Source organism: Montipora capricornis, chromosome 9 (genome assembly GCF_036669925.1).
Source record: "Montipora capricornis isolate CH-2021 chromosome 9, ASM3666992v2, whole genome shotgun sequence".
NCBI lineage: Eukaryota > Metazoa > Cnidaria > Anthozoa > Scleractinia > Acroporidae > Montipora > Montipora capricornis.
In genome coordinates, this window is record NC_090891.1 from 41,182,926 (window position 1) to 41,190,425 (window position 7,500).

At 39.1% G+C, this 7,500-nt stretch overlaps 1 long non-coding RNA gene across 1 annotated transcript in view; it reads left to right on the forward strand.

The window, feature by feature from the left end:
• Positions 1-6,585: 6,585 nt before the first annotated feature.
• LOC138017069 (uncharacterized) overlaps positions 6,586-7,500 on the forward strand; it is a 2,779-nt gene continuing 1,864 nt past the window's right edge. The window contains exon 1 of the long non-coding RNA XR_011125923.1: positions 6,586-6,640. This is a non-coding gene — a long non-coding RNA (uncharacterized lncRNA). The remainder of the gene's footprint in view (positions 6,641-7,500) is intronic.

The window sequence follows — 7,500 nt, forward strand, 5'->3', positions numbered from 1 at the left end:
ATAGCTTGACTCTGTACCGTGACTAAGCTTTAAGAGAATTGACGGAAACCAGGTTCAGATGTTGTGGAGACTTCCTTAAGAGACAGTAGCGATGTACATGCGCAACTCAAATCCCGTTCAATGTTTCCCGGTTCATCGTTAACCATATGTTTAATTGTTTTGTTTTTGTTTGCCATTTTTTTCCAATTCACGCTTCCTTATACAAGGTGGTAGTCCTGCCTTTGCTCTATTCGCAAGTGACTGTCAAGTCTTAACCTAGTATTAGCTCTACCAGATGTCATTTACTTCACAAGCGATTATTTCACACCAACGCTCAAATGCAGTTGCATATATTGTAGATAAAAGCTGGCGAATGTGCTTTGCCAAGAGTCCTTTACACTCATGGCTTTGCGCAATAAATGCATATAATTGTTCTATATATACCAAACAAGGCTCATTCAAAATGAAGAGCTTTTTTCGTATCTGTATTAAAAAAAATGATTATAAAGGAGTTTTAGCAATGATTCTAGGTGTTCGACAGGAACGTCGAAACATCAGGTCAGTCACTTACACTCACCCACCCGTCCCTTCCCATTTAAAATTATGCTCCATCGTCGCTTCCTCCTCTACGTCATTCACGGAAGGTAAGCTGAGAAAAAGTAACGGCGTTTTGCTCTGTAGACTGCAGCCATAATCTATTTTACCTCCACTGAGTGGTAACAATTGTGCTAGCCGCATTTAATATGTTAACCTACATTAATTCTTAGATATCAATGATAATATAAGAAGATTCGGTCAATGATATTGCATTTTAACACCCTCGATCCTAACTAACCACACTTGGCGGTTGTCACGCACCAAAACCGAGAACTTTCCAGCCCAATCCCTTGTTCATTGTTTCGGTGCGAAGCCGTTGATTCTAATGGAATATTTATGCTGATAATTAGGTGAGGGGCCAGATCAGCTCCGCAGCCCTGCTGAGCCTCTAAAACTATTGCTAAACAATTTCATGGTCAATTGTCACTACTTCATTTCGAGAAAAGCTGACAAATACAAATACAAATGTTTATTCGCTCATTTGCACGTTGTTACATTAATAATTATTATATGAAGAAGAAAAGGGAAAACAAGGTATATATTTCTGCAGAGTGAATGAGCCTTATTTGCCCTCATGCGGAACGAAAATAATAATCAACTCATTTTTTGGTTTTTCATCATGTTCATTTTACTATGCAAAGTACATTTCACCTGTTATATATCTCTTTGGTGTGAAATATTCGTTTGCAAAATGAGTGACTTCTGGTACAGCTGAAACCAGGTCAGCACAAGGCACATCAACCCGCAAACAGACTGAAAGTATACTGGCGCAGGTTATGGGACTGTCGTTGCGCGTGCGTATCACCACTTTTGCTTAAGGAAGCGTGGCTTTGAAAGTTTTGAGAAAAAACAGCTTGAAATAAAAAGGGGAAACAAAGATAATGCTGTTCATGCGCATCTCAAACATCGCTCAAGGAAGTGTGTTGCCTGACTCCATCTCCGGCTTTAGGTAACAGTACCTCGAAGGCGATCCTTAGTCCTGTCGTATTTTACCTTCATCAAAACCAATTCCGGCCAAAGATTTGCCAAACTTAAGATGGCAAGATCTATTCATAAGTTACTTGACAGCTGTAGATTCCAGAACAAGATGCATTTTAATAGTCTCGTTCACCAGGAATGCGCACCATAAAAGAAGTTGCTTTGTTCTTTTGATTTAATTTAATTCATCCAAACAATTCCAACATGGCAATTTACAGTCATAACGAGACGGAGATCAGACGAAACTCACACAAGACTTTTCCTTGACAATAATATGTTCATCTTTAAAACAGCGTCTTTTCAAATATTGCGGGAAGATTGCTTTTACACATATCCATGGTTGACACATCCTCATTTTCCTTAGCTGCAGAGCCTTTTATAGACTTTTATAACCTTTTTTTTATCCCTCTCTAGCAAACGTTCCTCACAAAAATTTAATTGTACTAAACGAGTTGATAAAGCTGTGATTTCCTGAAGTAGGAACAAATGAAAGCCGCGACTTATTCCGAGCGTTAGCGTTTCCCACTGATGCGAGACATGTGCAATCAGTCGGGGCTGGGGGGTGACAACCAAGGTTTTCAAGGTAGGGAGCCGGATAAAACCCTTGCTGCTATTGATTTGCCGACCAGGCTCCTGACTTTGCAGAAATAGAATCACTTTTTGTGCCCAATTGGCGAAGAACTCTGAAGTCACCTCCGTGTATTTTTACATGGCAAGTACTGTTTCCCCGATTCAATTCCGACGATCGAAAGGTTCATTTTCCCAACTAGTACCATAGGGTTCTTTGTTGGGTGGTCATAACAATTTAGTGTTATATCACACGTCTTTGGCTGATTATAATCTTCTAACTGACTCACATTTCATTGAAATTGTGAAGAGAATTTACATACCAATATCTATCCAGGAAGTCAAAGGTTTGGCGAGCGATTAAAAACTATTGGATTTCATAACAGTGGATGTTGACTATAGACTTTAAATAAGGAAAATTTTCAGGTTATTCGCAAACACGCAGACAGTATTTACGAAGGTATTCCGATGTAGGGACATTTTCTCGAAAGTCTCGGTTAATGATTTTTTGGCGAAACACCATGGGAAAATATGAAAGACAATACGCGAAATGTCTCACTGCTGGAACCCGCGTCTTTTGGCGGGAGCTCGAGAAAGTTGCATGGCCAGCGTACTGCATTTGACACAACGTTTTAGTAAAACAAGCAGAAATTTTGAAGTCAACTAAAAAAAACTAAAAGTAGTAAGTAAACTGAATCGACTGCTTTTCAAGTTTCTGTGGAATGGTGTAGATAAAGTAACTCGTGTGTCTACAATAAATGATTATGAGAGGGGTTGTTTAAAAATGATAGATGTTGATTGCATGATTAGATCTTTGAGGTTAGGATGGCTACAGAGAGTATTTAATGATTCAAGTGCCACATGGAAGAGATATTTTCGTTATCTGTTAGAGCACGTTATTTTGTTATTTGCGGCACGTATCCCACGTGCAATACTCTTGGAATTCTCTTCTGTGACCACATCAGAAGGAGCAAGGATGGCACAGTCGGTTAGTGCGCGGCCTTGGTGCAAGAGGTCCTGAGTTCGATTCCCGGATCTCGCATCCTTGTTTCGACTCCTTTCCTTTCCGTGTAGCTAGTAGCTTTAAATACCCGTAAAACGGAGCACTGATGGAGAGGGGGGAGTAAAATGAGCGCACCGTCGACCTCAGGTTTGTCAGTCATTAAAAGTTACTGTTACGAGTTATCGACGTTGAATAAGGTCTACGTTACTTTACTTTACTAGGGCATAAGTCGCAGAGCTTCATCAATGGTGCGGGACCCAGAAGAATTTTCTCCTTGTTGAAAATATCTCCGAATAGACATACCAATGCAAGTGAAGACAAAAACTGAAATTGATGGCTGAAGACGGTAGAACCGCAACGACTCTCTTCTCCTACGAACTACGGTTCAAAGCGCGGTTAAGAGAACAACCAATACCATGCCGGTAAACGTGACAGGCGTGATAAATCTGCCCAGCAACGGTAACTCTACAACACTTGCTGTAAGTGGAATCCACACTGTTATTTTCAAAGGGTTAATTTCACTCCAGTGCTGGAGTAAAAACGTAGAGGAAAATAAAGCGGAGTAAAATGTACTCCCATGAAGAGTTAACTTAACTCCACCAAGAGTAAATTATACTCTTACTAGTTTAAAATATTCAAATGCACTGACTTTGCTAGAGTAAATTGTACTCTCCCTACAGAGTATTATAGGAAACCGGAGATAAGCGCCGGCCTGATGGGCCTTTCTAGACTCGTAACAGACACTTTACCTTTTTACAGATTATTATAATATGCTGGAGTTAATTTTACTCCTATTTATCGGGATACTGAATAAAGTTTACGCCACTTACTAATTCTACTTTCTGAGAAAAGAAGTAGAAGAGGATTTTACTTTCATGTATTTTTGTAGAGTAAATTTAAGTTTAGCCAATATAAGATGTGGAATTGAGGTTGTTTTTTAGTTTTTTTGAAATCCACTGATTAATTCTTTGTTTTCAAGGAGTTGGAGTGAAAATGTGGAGTAAAATTAAACGCTGTAAAATGTACGCCTCTTATTTAGTACTCCACCAATGAAGAGTAAATTATACTCCCCTCCAAGTCAACAGTTTTACAGGATTAAAATCCTGTTAATGAAGGCCGGAGTCTTTCCATATTTTAGTGAGGGTTAATACGATGAGGCCGCTCTGAATCTTGCTGGTTTTTTCGTTTTTAATTGGACGACGAACTAAGAAAGAAAGATTGTCATCCGCCGCCATCTTGGATAACACACTAGAGAACAGACTGGAAACTAGTGAGCCGTTTTGGTCAGCAGTCACCGGTGCAGCTCCTACAGATTTCGACGTTTCGGGCGGGTCTTTCGGCGGTTTTATTCAAGGTCGAATCAATAGACACAAATTTGTGCTGACGACTTTTTCGTTTGTTTACTCTTTAACTGCTGATCCAAAGCAAGGAAATCCTTACAACAACTCAAGCAAAAAGGTAAGCGTTAACTGAACTATGAGCAAATAATATTTGATGCCTTAGGCCCGATTCAGACGCTGCTTACTTTTCATGAGCCGAACTCAATTTGAGTTCGACCGATACAAATTACGAAAAGTACGCCTGTTGATTCAGAAGTCGAACTTACCCGATCCACAGCAGTTCCAAAGCCATTACCAAGAAAACCAATTGATTTCGTCAGCGATTTTCATGTAGAAGGCAAAACATGGTTTATACATGAAATTCGGGACATGAAATGTTCGACGTCTGAATCATAGGCAGACAACCCTTAGGATGCGAGAGCGCGTGACGTCACGTTATTTTGAGACGGTTGTAACGGCCGATTCAACTAATCAAGGAAAATGTTCCATATACAAAGTTCAAATCGCGATGTTTCTTTTCCAAAACTCATTTTATGGACAGCTAGATAAATAAAGTTCACTCACCTACTATTTTCTGCGTTGAGTGATTTGATGGGTTTTTGGGACGCTTCGATTTCCTCTTCAGATCACACGCGTCGTCACATACAATATAAATGGACTAGGCGAGCAACTTCCAAGACCGCTCAAGGCCGAGTGCCTCCAGAGTTTAGCCGAATTTCTCCCATTTCCAAAGGTCGCTCCCCTCCCAACCTTAGGCACGTAGAAAGTCGATAATTTACTAGCATCGTGCCAAAAATCATCAAATTTACACCGCTCTACAACCTCGACATCCTGCTCGATTTTCAAGCTTCGCTCAGGTCTTTGTTATCGCCAGATGATGTGGACACATTTCATGCATCATTGGAATTTGATCAAATCAAATTAACCAATAAAAAAGCGCATATTTTCCCCAAGAGGGACAAAATTATAAATCTGCGCTTTTTGATTTGTTAATGTTGGGAAAGAGATTACTGTGTATGTAATTTCAGTTTTAACTGTTGATTGAAACGGTTGGTTATTGTTTGCAAGGCTTGTTTGTTTACTGCTGTCTGCTCAGAGGTAAACTGTATACAGTAATGACGATTAATTTTGTATTTTATGCAGAAGCATGATTATTTCCATGAATACTATATTGCTTTCTATTGTTAGAAACGGGAGCTCCGCATTTAGGTTTGGCTAAATCTATATAATTAATCGTCATTACTGTATACAGTTTACCTCTGAGCATTATAAATAAGTATTATTATTACTATTATTATATCAAATGTTACTATTTGTAACGTTATCTTTGTGCGTGTGTAATAACTTTAGAATATACGATTGTAATAGTGGAATGTAATTATTAACATGGTAGTAAGACTTATATTTATTAATTGATTTATTTTATTTATTTAATTTTTTTTTAGTTCTAAAATGTATGTAATTCTAGCTTTAATGTGCGTATATTAATGTTCCTTTTTGTAGTTGTAATAAAATGGAAAAAAAAGGCCAAGCCCGAGGCTTTTTTATATATGTCGTACAACGAGGAAAGAAGAGAAGGAGAAAGAGAGAGGAAACCAATAGGCAGCCGACGAGTAAACAAAGCTCAACATGAAAGCGAGCGACTGACAACACGACAAATAAAAAGAGAGAGAGAGCAAGAAATATCCCGAACTGAATAAAGGGGCGAAATTATAGTTACGAGCAGCGGAAGAAAGAGCAAGCATGATCACAACAAAACAGGCTGAATACTGGTGACAAAAAACAGCGAAAAGATCATAATAGAAAGACCACGGAAAATAGACTGATTTGTAGTCGGTAATAAATAGGCCGGATTGGTATTTAGTGTTTTAAGATTACTCACAGACTTGCACAATCTCAGCTCCAAAGGAAGGCCATTCAAAAGCTGCGATAGCTTTATTATTGTATTCGAATGTAATGGGGCTGAATATGACTAATCCCTGAGATCCTTAACAAAGTCCCAAAAACGTCAAGAATAATGCTAAATTTAAATTACAACAAAAAAGCAAGGCGACACACCACGACACCAACCCGTTTGGCCAACACATCACGCATGTGCACAACCATTTCACGCGGTCAATGGGCAGCCATGGACAGCTGTTTCGGCCTTGCATACGTGATGCGTTGACCACACCAGGTTGGTGGTATTATGGTGTGTCACCTTGCTTTTTTTGTTGCAAATTAAGTTAATCTAAGACCTAGAGCTAAAAACATGCATATCACGAACTTAAACGTGTAAAATATGTCTCCACAAGAAGCCTTCTTGAGTATTTAGCGTTTTAAGATCGCACAATCTCAGCTCCGAAGGAAGGCCATTCAAAAGCTGTTATAGCTTTATTATTGTATGGGGCTGAATATAACTCATCCCTGAGATCCTTGTTATGTCTTTCTGTGTAAAAAAGGTTTTTTAATAACCATGTATGAATCTTTTCCTGATCATTTCTCATTATTCACCGGTCACTGACCCCATAATATACGTTTGCGAGAAATCCGGCAGAAATGAAGAGGTGTTTGGTACTAACGATTGCTCAGGGATACTTGAAAAATATCCGAGAATGGTCTATGACTGTTCGGTTAATAGATTGACGCTGTACTACTAGTAAGCTATAAGAGAATTGCCGGGAGCCAGGTTCAAATGTTGTGGAGACTTCCTTAAGAGAAAGTAGCGATGTACATGCGCAACGCAAATCCCGTTCAATGTTTTCCGGTTCATCGTTAACGATATGTTTAATTGTTTTGTTTTTGTTTGCCATTTTTTTCCAATTCACGCTTCCTTATACAAGGTGGTAGTCCTGCCTTTCCTCTATTCGCAAGTGACTGTCAAGTCTTGACCTAGTTTTAGCTCTACCAGATGTCATTTACTTCACAAGCGATTATTTCACAACAACGCTCAAATGCAGTTGCATATATTGTAGATAAAAGCTGGGGAATGTGCTTTGCCAAGAGTCCTTTACACTCATGGCTTTGCGCAATAAATGCAAGGCTCATTGAAAATGA